The following is a 21540-nucleotide window of genomic DNA, read 5'->3' on the forward strand; positions in this document are numbered from 1 at the left end:
AGGACAGAGAGCTCCCACCTGCTCGAATATAAGCCTCTCGGGTGCTTTCCTGGAACCCTCACCTAGGTGGGGTTCTCTCCCCACTTTGGTGCCTCTGTCACCCTGGGGGGTGACACTCCTGGCTGTGGAAGTGGAATGGGCCCCAAGAATGCTGTGGGGGTGGCGGGTGGGGCGGAGCTGGCATATAAAATGCAGTGATGGAGCTTTCCCTTTTAGGTGTGCCTGGTAGAAATGAAAGTGGCTTGAGCGCTAAAACAAGAAAAGCACTAGAGAAGCACAGTTTTCAAAGGCTGTTGCCTTAAATTTGTGGTAGTTTCCTAAATCAAGGGGCAAATTCCTACATTTGAGTGTCTTTCCCTTCCTTCTTCCTCCCTCCCTCCCTTCCTTCCTTTGTCCTTCTTCCACCCTCCACCTTTCAATGGGAACACCTTCCTCTTCTCTCTTCCAGCCTCAATTCTACCATTTCTTTTTTTTTTAATTGAAGTATAGTCAGTTACAATGTGTCAATTTCTGATATGTCAATTCTACCATTTCTACCATCCTTTCAGGTCGAGCTACAGGCTCACCTCTTCCATGCATGTTTCCCATCTGGTCAGTCTCCAGTTGTCTGCTTCTTTCTTTGAATTCCCATTGAATTCTGCTAAATTCTACAGCTTGGCACGACTACACAATGTCTTGTGTTCCCCAGCTGTTTCATGTACGTGAATCTTGTCCCCCAAGTCAGTTGGCGAGTGTCTAAAGGGCAGAGGCCATTCTTTATATCTTGGAGCCCCTCAGCCCAGGGCTGGAGATGTAATAGGACTTTATTGAGACCTCCATTAGCCATTTACTTCTCATTACACATCAGAGAATTCAAACAGGAAAGAACATTCGTAAGTGTAATAAATGTGAATAAGCCTTCCTTTATACACCATCTTTATGCAACCACCTTACACAACGTCAGAGAATTCCTGCCGGAGGGAAACCTGTATCTGACGTCCATGGGAGAACCCTCAGGTGAGTCTGGAGGCTTGGAAGGCACATGTGACTCAGTGTCACAGAGCTCTGTTACAGAGAAGGTGACTGTGGGGAACTCTCTGCTCAAGACAATACCCAATATCGGCGTGTACATTAGACAGAACCATGAATCCGAAGAATGTGGAGAAACTTCCCTCAGGGTCTTCACCAACCAACATCAGAGAATTCACCCGAGAGTAAAGAGCAGTGTAGATGGGGATACAGTAGGGAGGGGAAGCGGCCACAGTTCCTGTCTTTAGTGCAGCTTGCCTCTAGACCCATTTCCCAGCTGAAGAAATTGAGACTTGGAGAGGAAGCATGGTACACTGCAGGTACAAATGGAATATTACAAAACTTTGATTAGCACCTTTTCTTTTTGAATTTGAAACACTTCCATGTCTGTTTTCCTTTGTCTTCATCTCTCAGTAGAGAAGGGAAGGGATGATGTCCCCAGTGCTTGTTATCGATGGAGAAATGGGGCTGGGGAAGCTGCATCACTGGTCCAGGGCACAGGTCACAAAAGGAGCTCTAGTCTCTGGAGACCTTTATTTGATGTGCTGGGCACCTTGCTAGGTGCTGGGGACCCTGCTAGGTGCTAAGGGAGAATAAAGGTGGAAAGAGAGGTCCTGTGCCCTCAAATAGCTTATAATTCAGGAAGGGAACAGATGGGCCCTTAAAATACGGCTTTGATGGGAGTGCACATGAAATGAGGCAGAGGCATGAAATGCAGGAAAGGAGCCCTACGTTCCTTTGGGGGAAGGAGGAAAAGCTTCACAGAGGAGGTATTGTTTTAGCTGAGACATAAAGGATGAGGAGTTTGCCAGGCAAACAAGTGAGAAGAGGGTGTTCCAGGTGGAAGAGACAGCACAAGCGAAGGCATTGACGTAAGAAAGGACACGGCCTGCTGAGGATCCTGACGAAGTTCAGTGTGTAGAGCGTGGTGGGGGTGGGAGTGGGGTGGCCATGAGCTAACAGCTAGGCAGTCAGCCAAGGGGAAGAGAACACGGGGCCCTTGATTGCCTTGCAAAGCAGTTCAGATTTCCCTTTAAGCAAGGGGAGCTGTATTAGTTTCTGGCTGCTGCTGTAACAAATAACCACAAACCTAGTGGCTTCAGACAACACAGGTTTACTGACAGTTCTGGAGGTCAGAAGTTGCACTGGGCCAACATCAGGGCATCAGTAGGATGTGTTCCTCCTGGAGGCTCTTGGGGAGAGTCAGTTCTACACCCGCTCCAGTTTCTAGAAACTGCCCACATTTCTTGGCTCATGTTCTTCTCCCATCTTCAAAGCCAGCAGCCACACCATTCTGCCCTCTGCTTCCATGGTCACATCTCCTTCTCAGACTCTAATGCTCCTGCCTCTCTTTGGATGACCTTTGTGGTTAGATTGGACTCATCGGATAATCCAGGCTAAGGTCCAAATTTCAAGATCCTTAACTTAATCCCAGCTGCAAAGTCCCTTTCACCAAGGTAAGGTAACATATTCACAGGTTCCAGGGTTTAGGATGTGGACATCTTTAGGGCTCCATTAACCTGTTTATCACAGGATAAGCCACTCAAGAATTCTTTATTTTTTTAATGGAGGTACTGGGGATTGAACCCAGGACCTTGTGCATGCCAGGCATGCACACTACCACTGAGCTATACCCTCCCCACCTCAAGAATTCTGAGCAGGAGAGTGCGGTGACGGAATTGGAGTTCTGGGCAGTATAGCATTATGGTTAAAAGAGCAGGCTTAGGAGTCTGACTACCTGGGTTCAATCCTGAGCCTGCCACGTGAGACTTAATGTGACCTTACATCGTTTCCTACTTCATTTCTCTCTCTCTCGGTTTCCTCATCTGTGAAATGGAGATACCTACTCAAAGAGCAGTTGGAAGGACTGCGTGGGATAAGAGGTAAAACAGGACAGTGGAAAGTACTCAATAAATTGGGAACATCTTGGTGCCCAGTACGTGCTGAGAACACAACCCAGTCAGGAAAAAGACATTCGTGGTCAACGCCACACAGAGCAGAACCTAGCTTCATAGGGGGTCCATTTCCACAGGACCATCAACACCCAACATGATAGGGAAGGAGGTCCCCAGGCACCAGGGGATTCTCTGGCACAGGAGGAACACGCAGCCCCTCTGAACGGCACGATGTTTCTCAATGGAGCACTCACCTCTTCCTCTCTGCTGGCGAAATGAAACGAGGGACGGAAGTTGCCCCTGTCTGTTCCCACTCTCAGCTGGGGGTCCATCTGAGTGTTGGATAATATTAGAGAGTAGGTAATGTTCTGTCTTAGGCTTTCTTCCCTGAGATCTCTGTAAAAAAAAAAAAAAAAAAAAAAAGAACTGTTTAGTTTGATGTGGGGCCAAAGACTCCGCCACATCTAGTGTGATGGTAAGTGTGCTTCTCAGAGTCAACGGGCGCCTGGTCTGGGGTTTCTTGCTCCCCTATCCTTTCTGTCCCTGATTCCTAGTTCCAATGAATGCAGGCTACCAAAGTATCTCTCTCCTTCCTGCTGCTTTTTTCTCTAAGGAGCTCCAAAAAAGTGGCTATGGATCTCTTTGAGATTTACCAGCAAGTAGATAAAATACAGGACACTCAGTTAAATTTGAATTTCAGATAAGTGATGAACAATTTTAGTATGTCTCAAATGTTACTGTATGTTTAGTGCTACTTTCAAAACCAGATTATTTGACTAACCAGAACATCCCATTCCCTAAATTCACCGTGTAACACTATGTATGTTCTTTGAGGCAATTAACAAGGTCAATTGGTATTCAAGCCCTGAAAGTTCGAGGACCTTCTTACAGGTGACTTTCTTTGTAGTAACACAGGGAAGGGAGGGAAGGCTATGGTTCTCGAGGGACGGCAAGGGTCAGAATAGTGAGGACGGGTCCCTCTTATTTCCTTCACGTGAATGGTGATGGCACTTCAGCTGTGACAATTTCTTCTCCTGCCCACCTCTGAGATTCAAAGACATTCAGCTCCTCTTCATGAATGGGGCACATAATCCCTGCTACTCCACAACCTAATGGTGACCAGCATACCCGTTCTATTTAACTATATTGAGATCTCTTTGATCTTGACTAGGATAACGATGCTGACTCTTACCATCTATGGGATATGAAGGAAAGTCTGTCTTCAGATTGGGTGTGTATAATTTGCAGTCATTGTTACATGAAACACACACAGGAAAAAACGGTTGAAATCTGCCAGGCTAGTCACTGTTGGTACTAAGGTTTGCTCGAGGTCTGGCTCCCAGGCACCATCCCATGTGACCGCTCCAATCTAGAATGACCCTCCTCTTCTTACTCACCTCCAGCCCTCACTCCAAACTTCCCTCCTTGTTCTGTGGGGGGTAAACACCTGAAGTCCTCCAATTTACCTTGTCTGCTGGTTGAGGCTCAGCCCTGCCACCAGTTAGGGGTTCCAGCAGATGGTCACTTCCAGGTCACTTCCTGGTCATCTCCAGGCCTCTCTCCACTGCAGCATATTGTGCAGTCTGGTGCTGTCAGGTGGGACTTGAGATCTCCCATCGAAGTGGTTTAGCCATCTAGTAGTGGTGGACTCCTACATTTCTGTACTCACCCCTTTTAAGCATTATTTTAGAGACTCTAAATAAAGGCAAAAGATGATACCAGTTTATGAAAACGTAAAGGAGCCCTGGATTTTACCCCTCTGTGTGTGAACTAACCTGCCAGCCGATGGCAAGAATCCGAACTGCACAAGGATGAACTGTGTCCTCTTTCACCTCCGTTACTTCTAGAAAAATGTGGCCCTGAGGGGCCAGGAGAATTAATGACTTAATGCCTAACAAATCTCCAGGAACAACCTGCTGCAGATAAGGTCTCATTATGGTTAATTGCTGTTATTATTATTGTTATTGTTGTTCTTAGCCCAGCTCCTGTGAAAAGCTGCCACAGCTTTGTTGACCTTAGGTCAGGGGTTTAATTAATACCTCTTCTGAATGCCAGAGGCCCCAGGCACCACATTCCCGCCCCAACATGCAGGCTCCACCTCCTCTGAGCCCCGCTCACAGGGTCTCCTCCACCACCAGATCTTCCCAGTCCCTCCCTGGAGCGGCTCCATCATTCTTCAATCCTGCTAGCAACGCCAGCTCCCATTCCAGCCCCCTCACTCCAGATATCCTCCCCCTCCCCCTTGCCGCCCCTCCCTGTACCTTCCCTTTTCTGCCGTTTCCCAGCCCCCCAACACAGTTTTTGGCCCAAATAGTTCTCCAGGGCTGAGCCTTTTGCAGGGTCATAAAAGCTAAGAGAGGGTTCCCTGAACCTCGTCCTTTCCCCTTGCAGCCCCCATGTCTTGCACTGCACCCCAGGTCTCCGATCCCACCTCTGTGAGAACTTTGGGCCTGTTCTTCAGGTGGCGAGGCCGGTTGGGTGGGTTGGCTGGTTTAGGGTTACGGAGTTTGGCACTAGCTCACAGTCCCATGCAGCTGCCTTCTTTAATTAATTAATTCCAATTTTTAAAAAACCATCTCTTCAATTGGACCTCAGTGCATGCCTCTGGGGCATATGTCACATCAATTAAAGACAACAATTAATCGTGCTGCCTAAAAGAATCTCTGAGCCTCTTTAAAGACTCAAACACAATTCGGGCCTAACTGCCTTAGATCACTCTGCTGTAGACAGACCCTGAGGCAGCACCCCCAGGGTAGGAACTGGGTGGCAACAGTCCACTTAGAGATGGGAGATGCTCTCCTGTTGTGGGTGCCTCCCTCAGCGCCCACGCTCCCTAACCCCAGGGGTCCTCTCCGCCTTTGCTTAGATATCCAGGAAGCTAAGCTATTGCAGGTGGTGTGGTGCCCTGGTTTCTCTGGGGTAGGACCGACATCCCTCAAATTCCAAAGCCCACCTCTCCACTGTCCTAACTGACCATCTTGCATCGATAATGATGAATTGCAGGACCTCTAACAACATGACAGGGACTGAGTTGATCTGTCCTTCCATCCATAGAGATGGTTGATGTAGGGTTAGCGAAAGCTTTCACAGTGGTTTGAATTGGGAAAATGGTTAAAGATGTTGCTTGAGGGCTGAGATGATTTTGCATTTTTTTCAAAGAAAATATATTTCTTTTTGAGGGGGTAGTTAAACATCCACTAGCAACCTTCCTGATCTCTGAACACTTCATATTTGCTCATGCTAAAATGAGTCTATAAGCTTACGGTGAGGGGGTTGCATTTTCCTGCCTACCCTGGGTGGGTGGGTGGGAGACAGGCAGCCACCCGCTCGAGGCTCAGGGCTGGGCAGAAGGGCGCGAGGGAGCCAGCATGCTCTATTGGAGGAAGTTTTATCAATTCCTTACATCTGTTAGTGGACACTCGTCCCACTTAGAAGTGGAATTACCACTCAGGACTCTTGGAAAAGGTGGGGGTAGTGGGAGGGGGTTTAAAGGAGCAAAACCCATCCTTCGGAGGCCTGCATCTTTGGCAGACCGAGGGACCCAGGGATGCAGCGTGGAGGAAGCTCTCCCTCGTTTTGAGGCCACCATCTTGCCCCCAGGCCCCACCCCGCCCTCCAGAAATGATTTCTTAATGGTCTTTGATTCCCACCTTGCTCGACAGACACTTGGTAGAAGCTTCAGGAAGGTTGATAGAACATTGAAGACAAGGAGGGGAAGAGACATGCAGTGCAGCTACAAATAGTTTTCCATGTGCAAAGCAAGTAGGTAGATGGGACTGGACCAAAACCTTAGCCTCACTAACACTGTCCTTTCTACTCAATTGGAATTAAAAAAAAATTAGTAGGCCAGGTAAACATGACTTTCCTTATCTATTTAACTCATTTATTTATTGGCATAGGTGAGTTGACTGTGAGTCACTTTTGTCCCTTTATGTTTGCCAGAATCATGGCTGTCCATTTGAGTCCAAACTTCCAGAGAACAGAGACCACATCTGTTCAATTTGCTTTGTATGGTGTCCAGCAAAGGGCTGCAGTATCGTGTCACAGAGAAGTGCTGGACTTGGACTGCGGGGACCCAGATTTTAGTTCTGGCCATGCTGCCCTTAAAATCTGGACCTTGGTTTTAATTCGCTGTTAAAAAATAGCGGGAAGAACATTTCCTGCCCTTCCTACCTCCCAGGGTTGAGGGAAGGAGTAAATGAACTACTGGAGAAGAAAGACTCGTACAAATGGTCACAGACCTGTTGTTTTGAAAAAATTATAAAATGCATTTTGATGACAAGGACACCAGAGTGATCATACTCCAAACTCTGAGATGTTTCAAATAGAAGAGGTGATGTACAGAGACCACAGCTATAGGGAGCTGTGAACCAAGTGTTGGGTCCAGGTTACAGCCAAAACCAAGCTTGAGACGGAAGTGACACTGGCTGTCTCAGTAGCCTCCCTCATCTCTATCCCCAAAGCAAAACAGCTCTACTCACAGATCTGGTCTTTTAGTGAATCCTCTTTTTTTCTTCTAGAGCACCTTGGCATTCATTTTAACTTTTCACTGGAATTTAAGTAGGGGTGGTGGGAGCTGAGGGGGCACAGAATGAAAGTGCCCATGGACCACATTCCTTTAAGACTGGAAATATGCATATACACATGAGCGCATGTGTGCGTCTACAGACAAGCCCTGTGGCAGACAAGCCAAGAGTCCAGCTCTCTGGGCTGTCTCTAAACACTATCACTTAGAGACATGAGGGGGGGAAAGTGAATACGAAAGGAGAGACCAGGACAGCTTTATCCACTCTGTAGAAGGGGCAGTTTCCTATAGGAAGGGCTTAGAGATGAGAATTGGATAGTAACTCTTAGGAAAAGAATGGAATTGCAAGGTATTAACAAACACAGTCAGCTTTCTAGAGTAGAATCCTAGGTATCAGATCTGGAAGGTTCTAAGAATCATATAATCCCCTCTTTTCACAAAGCCTCAAAGATGAAGTGATTGAACAAAGGTCACAACACTACAAGTATGAGGACCCAGAAGGTCATGACCAAGCTCTGGCCCCAAGTCTGGGGCAGCAGGACAGGGTTATATTAGTTAATGAGTTGGTAGGGAGCCACGGCCACTGCCCCTCCATAAGTACATGTGTTAAGAACTATTATTGACTAGGGGTACACCCCTGGAAACTTGGGGAGCAAAGAAATGCAGTGAATAGGGAGCTTGTACCAGGTCATCAAGCTCACCTTATAGAAACCAGATAGCTCTGCTGCTGTTTCAGTTAAATCTGTGAAGTTTTCAGAGCTGTCAAAGTATACAGAACTTTTTACTAAAACTTTTAAATTTAAAAAAAAAAAAAAGGGTCCTGTTGATTTCTGCCCACACTTACTGAAAAAGCTGGTGAGGAACTATCCGGGGCCGGGAAACCAGGATGAGAGAAGCCTTGTCTTTCAACAAGGCCAGTGTGGGTGCTAAGCCCTGCCTGCCATGACTGCTAAGCTGTAGTGCCCGCAGCTGAAGAAGGCAGGCTGACTGAGAGCAAACGCCCTCTTCTTGTGACATGTCAAGGGATGACGCCCTTCTCTTGGTAGGTTCTTGAAGGGTAAGAGTTAAGGGGGGAGCAGAGGAACTGGGATCGCCTTGCCAGGCCCAAGGCCTTCCAGAGAACCAGTCACCAAGGCTTCAGATACATCGGGCAAGTCCCAGGGTCCTGGAGAGAGAAAGGAGGGGGGAAAAACATGAAATAAAGGAGATGCAGTCTTAGAACTGAATATTAGAATTATTCTCCCTCACATGCCAAGACTACTTGTTTTCACTCCACAGGAATATGCAGTCATTTTCTAGAGCCTTTCAAACCCTCTGAGAGGACAGCACCCTGGGAGTTGGAAGACCGGGTCCTGTTCTGCCTCCACAGTTGACTGGACTGGGTGACTTGGGCTGAGCCCATACACCTACCTTGGCCTGAACTTCCTTCATTGGGAATACCACCTGTCCTGCCTGCTTTGTGGGGGTGTTGGATGATCTGATGAGATAATGGACAGAACCTCTCTGCAAAAGCCATAAAGCACTCCTCAAAGGGCAGGTAATCATATTACTATTCTAATTACTAGGAGCCCTTCAGAGGGTTGGCCTGTGGGTGAAGAGTCCCAGAGATTTGGAAGATCACCTTGTTTCCTTAGTCATCACTCTGCATACCTTCCTTCCAAGCAGGATGGCCCTCACAATCAGAGGGTGGGGAATGGATCAAATGTCCGAGAAGGCAAAGCTAGACATCTCAGATGTTCTGGGCTCACTGGCCCCCATAGATGCCAAGTTCTTTTTCACATTGAATTAAGTTTTTCCTTGTACTACTTTATGCTTATTTCCTCCTCTTCTGCCTGAAGATTTTCTCTCTACCTGCTGAAATATGGTATCATTTTTAGTGTTTATCCATGGAAGACACTCACTATTGAAGAACATGACCCACAGTTGCTAAATTGCAATTCCTGGGGTCTGGAGTCCAAGTGTAATTAAATCCAAGCATCAGTTTTTGGAAGGAGCCAAGAATAGAGTCAGTCCTTGAATCCCTTTATAAAGTTTCAGTCTCATCCCTAACCTTTTCCCAGACTCAGGTTATTTTACTTCCCACAGGAATTTCTTTTGGGGGGTGCTATTTTGGGGAGAATTACCTGCATCTGAATAGAAAATGTTTAGAGAGGTCTGCCTCAGTGCAGGAACACTTGTTAAGTGTGCTTTTAATAATGGAGGGAGAATAAGGAGTTCCAATTACGATAAGATTCGGAAAACATCAGGGAAATTTGGTTTATGATGGGAAAGGTCGTGCCTTGGTTCTACTCCACCCTAGGCCTTCACCTTGCCTTGTTCATTTCCCCTCTCGGTACTCCAAGCCCTTTCAATTATGGACACCCTCTCTTGGCTCTGAACTTGGATAAATGTTAACTTGTTAGCTAATAGGACCATTAATTATATTAATGATTAATTGCTAATTAGTCATAAAGCTGTAATACTTAAATGGAGGCTTTGAGCAGCTCTGGCTCAAGCGCGCGCGCATGAGCACGCACCCCCCCCCCTTCCTGGCCACAGAACAAGTGCGGCTCTAAATTTGTTTTTCTGACCACTTTGGCAATCTTTAAATTTCTCCAGTTTTTATTAGCTGTCCCATTCATCTGGCGAGTGACCACACTGCTTATATTTTGCCTCTTTTATTTCTGTCCTCTGTCACTCACACTGCCTTCCAGTAACGAGATCAGGAGTCAAGATTTTTTTTTTATACCGTATTTCATAAACCAAAAAATCTCTTTTACTTTCTAAATATCACTTGGGCCTACTTTTCTACTTTGGCCCCCCTTCCTCACCTCACCTTTCCCGAATCCTAAACTGCCCCCTACTTTGTGGAATCCTACCCTACAGCCAGCCCAAAGCTCCCTCGCACTCTACGGTTTGGCTTCCTTTCAGCAACCACGCCCCCAGACCCCAGGAGAGCGGTGCGCACGCGCATTCCATGCCTTTACCTGGGCGCTCGGGTGTTGGCTTAGGGGAGGCGGGGGTGGAGCGGGAGTCGGCGGTTACAAGGGCGGCAGAGCTCTCACGAAGTGGCAGGAAGGAGAAAAGGTGCGCCGGGGACGGCCCCGAGAGCTCCGCATGCGAGCCGCCGCGCCCAGCGGCCGAGATGCCAGGGGGGCGGGCGGAGGGAGGTATCGGGCTCCCTGTTGGGCGGGGGGGCCGGCGAGGGAAGGGGCCGCGGGCGCGCGCGCGCTCTCGCCGCCTCTCGTCCTCCCTCCCTGCCCCCCTCTCCGCACACAGAACCACACACGCACACCCCCTCCCCCGCCTCCCTCCCCGCGCGCCTCCCGCCCCGCCGGCCCCGCTCGCCCTCGCGCGCTCGAAAGGCAGTGGCGAGACGTCGGAGCGGCGGCCACGTAGCGCCGCGGCGGCGGCGGCGGCGGTCGCCGAGGCCGGGTCTGCGGAGCGGCCCTCTCAGGACAGACATTGGGCGGGGTGAGGGGCCGGCCCGGCCGGCGGTTGTTACTCGAGCGCCGCGGCTACAGGCCCCCCGCCGCAGGGATGGACCCCCGAGGCGGCGGTCGGGAAGGCGGAGGCGGAGGCGACCGGCCCGGGTGAGTAGGGGCCCCTGCCCCCCACGCACACGCCACAGTCGCTGCTGCGCGCCTGGCAGCGGCCCTTCCTCTCCGCCACCCGCCGAGCCGACCGGGGCTCTGGGTGCCGGGTTAACCCTTCGCCGAGGCAGCTGCGTGCGCTAGGCCGAAGCAGCCCCCATTCGGAGGGGAGGCCCCGGGCGCTGCGCTCTTCTAGTCCCGAGCCTGGGTCGGGGTCGCCCGCTTCTGCCCCTTCGTCCCCTCCTTCCCGGACTCGAGCTAGGCTCCAGTTTTGCAGAGTCCGCTCGCCCCGATGCCCAGGGGGAGGCCGGGGTCGCACGGGTTAGCGGGCCCAGGGGAGGTTTGCACCGGTCGTCCTGCGAGCATTCTCCTGCCCTGCAGCTAGTGGCTTGCACCCACTGCCTCCCCTGCCCTGCGGTTGCGCCCAAACCTCCAACCCCCGGGAGTATTGTGCCGCCCGAGATAAAATGCGTCCAGTGTACACCCGCCTAACACTCATCCAGAGGGTAATGCAGACCTTTGTCCACCCGCCCGCCTCCTCTTCCCCTCCAATCAGGCTCTGCTTAAGATTCTTAGTTGGGAGCCACTAAAGGTAGTGACACCCCAGTTACATCTGCACAGAACATGTCCATTGTCGAGGGATGTCTCCTGTAGAAATGATAAATGCTCCTACCTCACCCTCGAAGACCGTCTTCACGATTTAAGATCTCATATGCTCTTCTTGGAGAGGGCCAGTCTTTGATCACATCTAGCACATCCCTCCCCCACAACACACACACACACCCCCACACCCACCCACCCACCCTCATTGCCGAACAGTGTCTCTCATCGCGGATGCATTGTCAGAAATGGCTTGTGCCAATCAAAGGAATATGTTTTTGCCTTTGGAGAAGGGTGCTTTCCACAACCATGTTATCAGGACGTTGCTGTGTGAGTCTGTCTTTGATTGTCCGCAGATTGTCCCCGTGTTCAAGCATCATTATTGTAGTTGTTTCCCTTATATGCATCTCTTGTGACCCTGAGTAATACCTGAGTGATGCTTTTTTCCCAGTTAATTATATACATATGCTGTGTGGGAATTTCACTTATTTTGTTGTAATGTTTAACATCTATGGTCAAGGCATGATAAATACATAGGGTAGTATTTTGGGAAGAATATCTGTGTATTTTTTTCCAGAGATGGCTAGGTCCGTGTTGTTCTGGGAATGGGAACTAGCACATGCTTTGTTGACAACATGTGTATGCTTAGGGAATGAAGAGCTGCTGTGGCTGGCATGTGTGAGTGTATGCCCTGAATGCAGGTGATGTTCCCATATAGGGCTGATTTGAGAGTGGTGTACTGTGATAGGGCTGGCAGGTATCTTGGCTGTTTGTATCAGGACCTGTGCACATGTATTCGGGTAGATACTACCTTTAGTGTAATTCTGTTTAAAGTGTTCACTGCTGAGTTTTAGGGATCCTGGAAATATCTAGTTCAGTGATTCTTAACCTTCCTTTGGGGTCATGGACACCTTTAGGGCCCTCTTCTCAATAAAACAGACACACATAAATTTGTATGCAATTACAGTCATCTTGAGCCTGGTCCTGGGACCTCAGCTTAAGATCTATATTATGCAAAAGTGAAAGGAATTTGAATTTCGTGTTTTGCTTTGTTTTGTTTTTCTGTTAAGGATTGGCATTACTCTGGTCCTGAGCAGTAAGCAGCAAAGTAGATTAACTATGTATCCTTATGTTTTGTTCTTTGATTACAGTTAGACATTTGTAAGGCACCATTTTCCTGTCTTCCAGTAGAAAGATGTATGTGAAAGTTTCAGAAAAAGTTAAAACTGGAGTCAAAATAACTTGGTCTAAATCTGACCAATTGATAATGTATGTTCCTTGCACTATATTCTAAATGAAGCAGATTTCAGCAGGGGTGTCAGTGGTCTGTTTTATGGTGCCTATCTGGAATCGTTCCGTGTTGTTTGAGGTTGATCTGATCTCTTAAGGCTTTATCATTCCTGTAGTAGAGTACCTGCTCCTTGAAGATTTTTCAGCTTTATTAAATATGATTTCATTTCTTTGTTCAGGGTGATATTACCATCAGAATCATCCATTTAAAATGTTTGTTTTAATGGAAGAATTTTAATTATAACTAGGGAAGTCAGTCTCCATGTTTGAAATCTAGAAGTAGGCATGAATGTTGCACCATTCTATCAGTAAGCAGGGGATAAATGTCAGCTATTCGTTAAATCCCTCTGCATCCAGCCTTTGCCTTTTGATCATATTTAAATCAAGAGACATTTCTTCCAGTGTGTGATAGTGTTGTGATGGACAGTGATATAAAAGCAGCACAGTCGCCAGCTCTCCAGGAGCTTATAGTTCTGATGATACTTTTCACTTAAAGAATCCCTTGGCGACTTCATTTTTTTTTTTTTTTCATATTTTGAGACTTCTGAGAAACCAAGGAGTTTATGGCATTAACAGATTTTTGGAAGGCAAGGGAGCTTTGGAATCTTGCATAGAACGTGTTTTATACACCTGAAGAATAGCATTTATTGTAATAATTATGCAGTGGACCTGTGAACTTTGAAAGCACGCTGAGATGGCAAATATTGCATTTTTTATTATCTAATAAACATGACTGAACTGGCTTATATTATAGGTTATATTTTTTGTTCATGTAGTGCCTAAGGTTTTACTGTCAGAAGTTATTTGTGAATCCTAAACCCAAACTGTTTCAAAGTTGCAAAAATGTTACTTTTCTTTGTCAGCATAGTATAGTGACAGATTGTTAAAATCTCAGGGGACAGCGTACTTCCTTGATTTAGTATTGCAGAACCTCTTGTAACCAGTCACTTACCTAGGTCAACACCCACACACCACAGAGCAGCTGATCATATAACTCGTATGACTGTGAGAACAGCATTCTCTCTGCCAGATTCAGAGCTTGGAAGCTGGAAAACAATTGCAAAGCAGTGAAACACTTAAGGAGTAGTGGTGCCAGCCACCACTACTGTTTGTACATTAGTACAAACAGCTTGCTTTAGTTTTTTTCAGTGCTCTTCTTCAGACACCCTTCCCTTAGGAGGTTTCAGATCAGCAGCTCCTACTCAAGGGAAACAGCACTTTCTGCAACTGTGGCCTCAAGATCTGATTTGTGACAACCAGAGCTGTTTCCATTTCTGCTCTCAGTACAGGAAGTAATCTTGTAGTGTGGTAAGAAAATACTTTTCAAGTCCGTAGAAGAAAGTTGATCAGTAATGCTGCTGATTCAACTTTCAACAGTAATGCTGCTGCTGGTTTGTTTTTGAATGTCTGGAGCCTATCAAAGTAAACTGTAAAGGTAAACTGTTTTTAAAAATCACTCTTTTCTCGAGAGTTTTAGAAAATTTCGCCAAAAGTGTGAATATACTTTTGCGTTTCACTTCCCTTGTTCTAAAAAGTCAGTTGAGAGACAGCCAACAACAAAAAAAAACCCAACTGTGGATTGTCTTCTATTTTGAGCCATAGCCTTTGGAATTAGTTATGCTAAAGAAGGTGACTGCATTTCCTCGCTAGGAAATCCTGGGTCTTGTGCTATGGTTTAAGGTATATTTTTCTCATCTCTTGTCATCATTTCAGACTGTTAGCACTTGGATTTACTTTGATGAAGGTGAGCCGGTGTTGCAGTTAGTGACGATAGCTGAAGGGGGATCTGGGAAACAACCCATCTCCCTAGAGCCAGGCAGAGCCGGGTTTGACTAAAGCTCCACTGGCTTTCTGGCATTGGTTAAGTCATCTTGACCTCTCTAGCCTCAGTTTCCTGATCAGCAGAGTGGGATTTGTTATGAGGAGTAAATATAATATATGCAAACTGCTGGAACAATTCCTGTCGCATATACATGTTAAGGAGTCAGTAAAAGGTAGCATGTGTGTGACATGGGAGTGAAACTACAGATCATTTTGGCTTACAGGACTTAGAGGTCTGGTGCTGCGAGCTGCATACTCTCATTTGTGCAGATTTGGGATGAAAAAATTGCAAATATTTGACTTGGAGCACACCTAAGTCCTGCAGATGCAGTGTGCTTGTTGGAACTTTGATTTGTTGCTCTGTGGCTGGCTGAACTTGGTGGAGACAATAAAACTTAGCTCCAAATTCTACAGTGTTACCCACAGGCTGTGCTTGTTTTGAGCCTATTCAGAGCTTATGCGGTGAAAGGGGTGTTTTAGGACATTAACGTAGCTCAGTGAGTTCTGTGTCCAGGGTTGAATCATGTGCAAAGCCTTGTGTAAATTTTCATGGTTAGTGCAAGCCATGAAGTGCTTGGTAGAATCAGTGAAGACATCAGATGCTTCTTTTAGTTAATCTGTTTCTTTATACAGCAGGTATCTTTGACTTTTGAAAACACTTATGAACATTTTTTTCTTAAAGAATTCCCGTTTCTCTTCTGATCATAAACTGCTATTAGGGCTATAAGTTTGAGTGCGTTAGGCATTTTTGCTTTGGTGGGTGAAGGGAAGAAAAGCAAGTTCCCTTTACCTGTCAGATTTTATCAGCTCTCCACTTTGGGCCTATACCTTTAAATTGTGTCTGTAGTTCCTAGCCCTGTTTTTACTCAAAAAGGCAGTTTTATGGTGAAATATGACATTATCTTTTTCCTCTTTTAAACATATTTCAATAGAGTGGTTACTTTGAGAAGTAGATTCAAGGACATATATATAGGTTTATTCAGTACATAGAGCTTTTAAAATAGGACTTCTTGGGCTCTATAGAATTAAGTTACTCTTGTCATTTTTGCAAAATACCATTTTGCAGTGATAAGTCCATGAACCCACAATAGTTAGCTAGAGACTTTTCAGGTAAGGTAGACACATCAGTAATGCATTAGGATTTACCTCAAGGGAATCTGCTAAGCCTTATTTTCTTTTATTATTGAGCCACCTAAGGGCTTGCCTGTCAGTGGAATCAGTATTGGATTGCAGTATTGGATGGTTCCAAGCATCATATCTAGAGAAGACAACATCCAGCAGAAGGTGGTGGTTAGTGCTTTCTTATGCTTTTTAAGATTTTCGGAATCTTTCTCAGAAGCCTTCCAGCTGACTTCCACTTAAGTCTCACTGTCCAAAACTTAATCATGGGCCCACCTCTAAACCAATCACTTGCAACGGGTATGTGGACATATAAATAATTTTTATACAGTATAGGATGAAATAAACATAATAAAACCAGGAGAAGTATGGTGGAAATACACACAGGAAAAGTGATGGAGCTGGGGAATTTCAGGAAGTGTAAGTGGTGTTTGAACTGCATATTGAGAGATTCGTGAGATTCAGTTGATATTGAGGGAGATGAAAGCATTCTCGGCTGACAGGACAGTATACAGTGACTGGCATGAGAGTTATATGGCTTGCTCAGGGGACACTGAGTAGACAGACCCTAATAGGGTTTGTGGAAGGATGTGGAGGAAAATGAGGTTAGAAAGGTAAAGTGAGGAGTCTAATCTTGAAGGAGGTTTGGACTTAATTTTTTGGCAGTGCTTGTCGTTGTAAAGGAATTTGAGGAATATTTAGCAAAAAAAAAAAAAAAAAGAAAGAAAAGAAAAAGAAAGAACCTATTCACTGTGCAAAAGATAGAACCAGATAAGGTCTCTGAATTTGATTGTCTTAACAGTAATAAAAATATGTACTTTCCCACGTGTATTTTTCTGTTAGATATAGGAATGGAAATTCAGATTGAATCATCTCTGATACTTTTTTTTCTTTGTCCTTCTCATCTAAAGAGGAAAATCTGTTGATTTCACTTTTTGGCTCTCTCTGCCACTGTTAGTGATGCCAATCTCTCTCGCTCTCCAATCAAACCCCTCCATTTTCTGTCCCTACTCTCCATTTATAACCTTACCACCGACTAACCCCCCGGGAAGATCCCTCTGGCTGCACCCGTGTCTTTACCTCTTAGTATGCTCTGCTTATTCACAATGACAGCCCTACTCACATAGCCCTCTCCTCAGCCTGTCTTCTCAGTTCCTCCCTGCTTTTTCAGACCCCTCCATCCTTCAGGACCTGGCTCAGCTCTCATGCTCTTCACAGGGCCTTCCATAGCCTGTCCCTTCTACATCTTTCTTGCTCTTTTAAATAATTACATGGCACCTTTAAAAAATAACATTTGTTTTATTTGCAAATTGTAACATTATTTGTGTATAATTCTTGCTCCCCAAACAGGTTTGAAGCTTGTGAAGATTGGGGCCAATACAATCATTATATTTGAGGGAATAAATAAATAAATGAATATCTTCTCCTTATGTTAGATGGTAGTCAAAGCTTATGAAGAGTAGAGTGCAGGAATTGGACAGAAAACACTTACAGTGTAAACTTTTTTGACCTATGAACTTCACCTTTATTAATCAGGAAAAAAAAAAGCTGTTTCTCCCTTTGGAGAAGAAAGACCTGGACGTTCATAAAAAAAAAAACTGCATGTTTGAGTAGCAGCAGTTTTAGTAAACAGAGTCCCATCACTTCCAAGACTGTGGTAGATAACTTAGCCTTAACTCAGTGTGGTTAGGGTTACCACCCGGACCCCGGTATCAACCTCTTCTTTATGTTCAGCTGTACATCCCGAGAGAGGGAGGAGCCATTGGCTCAGTTTGCCAACATCCAGCATAGAACGCCCCTGTGGGGTAGAGTTCTCTCCACCACCTACAGAGTAGTTGGGCACTTTTGCCTTTAGTTTTGACACAGTTGTGGCATTGCTGCCTGGTTTTGTTTCACTCAACCTACAACTTACTTTTTTTAAAGGACCATTAAAAAAAAAAGTGAGATAGCAGTGGATATGGCAGGTATCTGAGGCTTCATAGATTTATTCTACATACAGTTTGGCATCTTAAGTGCGTTATGACTGAGGCAGAAGAATGAATAGAATCATCGAAGGAATCGTGTTAAGTGTGGTCATGTCTCTCCTCTGAGAAAGTCTTGTGGACCCAGTGTTGTTTTTGGAAAAAGTTACTGATACTAGAGTTTAGGCTATGGGCTCAGTCCCATTTAGTGTCCATACTCATTTGGAGATTGTAGGTGATACGTTCCCTTAACCCAGGTGTCCCCGACCTGAGAATAACAAGCTCATTTTAGTGTTCAGGAAGTCAAATAGGAATTCTGGTAAAAGTTAGACAGTTTAACCAAAAAGTTATGATAGACAGCTTCTTTGTATTTGGCTAGTAAAAAATAAAAAAAAATTATGACCTAAATGCAAATTCTTAGCCACAACTTTTAAAAACAGTGCTCCATGGGAACATGGCAGGGGCGTGGGGAGAGGGGAGTGTACAATAGCCCTTAATGTTGAAAAGGCTGGGAATACTGTGTGACAGGAGGTAACCAGATGAACTAGGCAAGAGAATGAAAATAAATAATCAGCACAAACAGTAAATGTCCGTGGTGGAAGGGAATCCCCTAATTGTACAGTAAAGAAAACTGGGAGTTTAAAAGGTAAAATAACTTGCTAAGCAGTATGGAAGAGCCCCAGATAGAGCCGGCCTAGATCCATGGACTCTCAGCACTGTGGATGGTTGTAAAATTTCCAGTCTCACTGCATCACTGCTGTTAGAGCCCAGTTCATCACTTATGACCTAACCAGTAAATCAGTAATGTCATTTTAATATAAAGTACCTGATTTTCAGATAATCTTTCATTTCATATTGTCTTCGGACTACTAGTGTCCTGATAGCCTATTTCATTTCATTTACTTACATATTTATTTATTTATATTGGTCATCTACCATATAATTCACCATTTTAAAGTGTACAGTTCAGTGTTTTTTAGTATGTTCAGAAGGTTGTGCAACCATCACCAGTATCTGTTTCCAAAACATTTTCTGCAGCCCAAAAAGAAACATGGAACCTGTTAGCAGTCACTCCCTGCTCTTCCCTAATCCTAGATCCTCTCAACCACTAATTTATTTTGTCTCCAGGGATTTGTTTATTCTGACCTTTTCATATAAAAGGAATCATACAGTGTATAGACTTTGGAGTCTGGCATCTTTCACTTAGCATAATGTTTTCAGGATTCATCCATATTGTACAACGTATCAGTACTTAATTCCTTTTTATGACCCGATAGTGTTCTGTTGTGTGGATATACATTTTATGTATATACATTCATTACCAATTGATGTATATTTGGATTGCTTCCACGTTTTGGCTGTTCTGAACAATGCTGCTGTGAACATTTATGTACAGGTTTTTGTATGACCATATATTTTCAGTTCTCTTGAGTACATACCTAGGAGTGGAATGCTGGGTCGTATGGTAACTCTGTGTTTGACATTTTGAGGAACTGCCAAAGTATCTTCAAAAATATTCCCATCAGTAATGTATGAAGCTTCCAATGTCTCCACATCCTGGCAAACACTTGCTTCTTTCCAGTTTTTATTATAACCATCCTGTAGGTGTGAAGTGGTACCTTACTGTGGCTTTGATTTGCTTTTTTCAAATGGCTAAAGATACTGAGCATCCTTTTCTGTACATATTGGCCATTTGTGTATCTTCTTTGGAGAAATGTTTATTCAAGTGCTTTGCCCATTTAAAAATAAGGTTATCTTTTTATTGTTGAGTTGTAAGAGTTCTTTATATATTCTGAATACTAGACCTTTGTTGGATCTATGATTTGCAAATATTTTTTCCCCGTTCTGTGGGTTATGTCTTTACTTTCCAGATAGTGTCCTTTGACACACAAAAGTTTTGTATTTTGATAAAGTTCAGTTTATATTCTTACTTTAGTAGCTTGTAGCCTGTTTCATTTTTTAAACTTTCCCTTCCCCATCTTTTCCTTTCTTTCATCTTCACTACATCACATTCACTAGAAAAAATACATGCAACAAACTCTAAAATTACGTAAGTCTCTGCTCTGCTCTGCTATCCATAATCTGTAAATTCTTTACGGATGATCCTCTCAAATAGGAAGAAGGAGCCAGCACTGAAAGCCCCCTGTGTGCTGGGAACTTTGCCTCTGTTATCAGATTAAATAGGCAAGGGTACTGTTATTCTGGTATTATAGGGGAACACATTGAGATCAAGTGAGATTAACTGACTTGTCTGAGGTCATACATCTGGTTAAGTAGCATATTGGGGTTCCCACTTGGATCTTTTATTCTACATTTAATGATGTTACTCAACACTGTTTTTTCATTCAACTGTGAATTCATTCATGAGCATAGGTATGCTAGAGAGATTGGGAGGAAAAGGGGTAGGAAGAAGAGCAAGGGAGGTAGAGAAAATTTTAATTTACAAACCTAACCTAAGTGTATATTACAAATACAGAAAAGTAAAATCTGCTATATGGCAGGAGTTCTTAGACTGGGGCTTTTGGGTCCCTATGGGATGCTTGGATGGGTTTCCAGAAATGGGCAAACTCTTTGAAATTGCATGTAAAATTTTGTGTGTTCATTTTTGGGGGAGAGAGGATTTGTAGTTTTCCAAAAATTCTTTAAAATTTAAGAATTACAGTTACTGCTAAGGAGAGGAACATACAGACTTAGGGGAATGAAAAGACAGGTTGTATGTTAGCAGTTTGTCTTTTTCCATTGGACATGTTTGGGTATGTCATGGTTTGGGTAAACCTTCCCATCAGGTTTCAAATATTTTTGTTTTAGATTATTTGTTTATACTTGGTTTAAGACCAGTTCAGTTAAACTTTTTCTCTAAGTGTTAAGTTTTGAAGCGTCAGAGTTTTTTAGTGAGAAAAGAGTAACAGTCCTTTGTCTCTTGGTAGGTCAAATATATAAATTAAATTCCAACATTTCCTGATGTTCATACATCTAAAATACTTGCAATTTTTATTTTTGTAAAATACAGGAATATAATGAGGGCGTTTCTCAGTTATTTTCATTTTCTAAATGAGCTTTAAATTCAGATTCACAATGACCTAGTCAAATTGACATGTACATAGGCCTCTAATAACGGCTAACATCATAGGTAGCCACGATGTGAACATCTGTACCTGGTAAGTATATCTCAGTTCTAATTTAAGGTGTTACCTTTAGGAGTTTAAGAAAAGAAAGATTCACAAGGCCTTTTAAGTCTCTAATTTTTCTTAATAAAGTTAATAGGCAGGCTATCACCTAATAATGATCAAGGTACTCACATTGATAGCCATTTTGAAAATGGACTAGTGCATTAGATAATTGCATACCATAAAACAACCTTTGGTCAAAGCTGGACAAGGCTTTCTGAGATTATCTTGTCCATATGCTCTTCTGATTGTTTTTAAGGGCAGTGAATGTTTTTATACTGTCCTGTATCTTTTATTTAATATATACTTGGGTTTAATACTATATAACATAGTATATATTATTTAATAATGTATTTAAATACCCTTTTATAGTTAAAACAAGTAGTTGTACCTCATTTTTTTTCATTTCTCCACTTTATTAGGTAGAATTTTTACAGTTTGACTGCACATATACAATATATTGCATGTAAATACATATACACAATATACTGCACATATTTTTTAATTTACATATATGTACTGTTCATTGTTTCTAAGAACAGTTTAGAGCTTTAGCTTTATAAACTTACATAGTTATCAAAG

At 44.2% G+C, this 21540-nt stretch overlaps 1 protein-coding gene and 1 long non-coding RNA gene across 10 annotated transcripts in view; one reads left to right on the plus strand and one right to left on the minus strand.

The window, feature by feature from the left end:
• Positions 1-10565, minus strand: part of LOC123612904 (uncharacterized) — a 14021-nt gene extending 3456 nt beyond the window's left edge. The window contains exons 1-5 of one of the 2 annotated variants that reach the window (XR_012499479.1): positions 10395-10565; positions 8273-8593; positions 4679-4762; positions 4370-4598; positions 3158-3299 (exon numbers count right to left, since the gene is read on the minus strand). This is a non-coding gene — a long non-coding RNA (uncharacterized LOC123612904). Of the gene's footprint in view, positions 1-19; positions 3300-4369; positions 4599-4678; positions 4763-8272; positions 8594-10394 lie in introns of those variants that run through there. The other variant, XR_012499478.1, reaches the window with a different exon arrangement.
• The window catches only part of LOC105081158 (leucine-rich repeat-containing protein 37A2-like), a 64607-nt gene continuing 53455 nt past the window's right edge, over positions 10389-21540 (plus strand). For 2 of the 8 annotated variants that reach the window (XM_074342783.1, XM_074342784.1), the window contains exon 1: positions 10763-11000. The gene's annotated coding sequence lies outside the window, so the exon portion shown is untranslated. Of the gene's footprint in view, positions 10495-10762; positions 11001-21540 lie in introns of those variants that run through there. The other 6 variants (XM_074342781.1, XM_074342780.1, XM_074342777.1 and 3 more) reach the window with 5 other exon arrangements.

This window comes from Camelus bactrianus, chromosome 16 (genome assembly GCF_048773025.1).
Source record: "Camelus bactrianus isolate YW-2024 breed Bactrian camel chromosome 16, ASM4877302v1, whole genome shotgun sequence".
Classification (NCBI taxonomy): Eukaryota; Metazoa; Chordata; class Mammalia; order Artiodactyla; family Camelidae; genus Camelus; species Camelus bactrianus.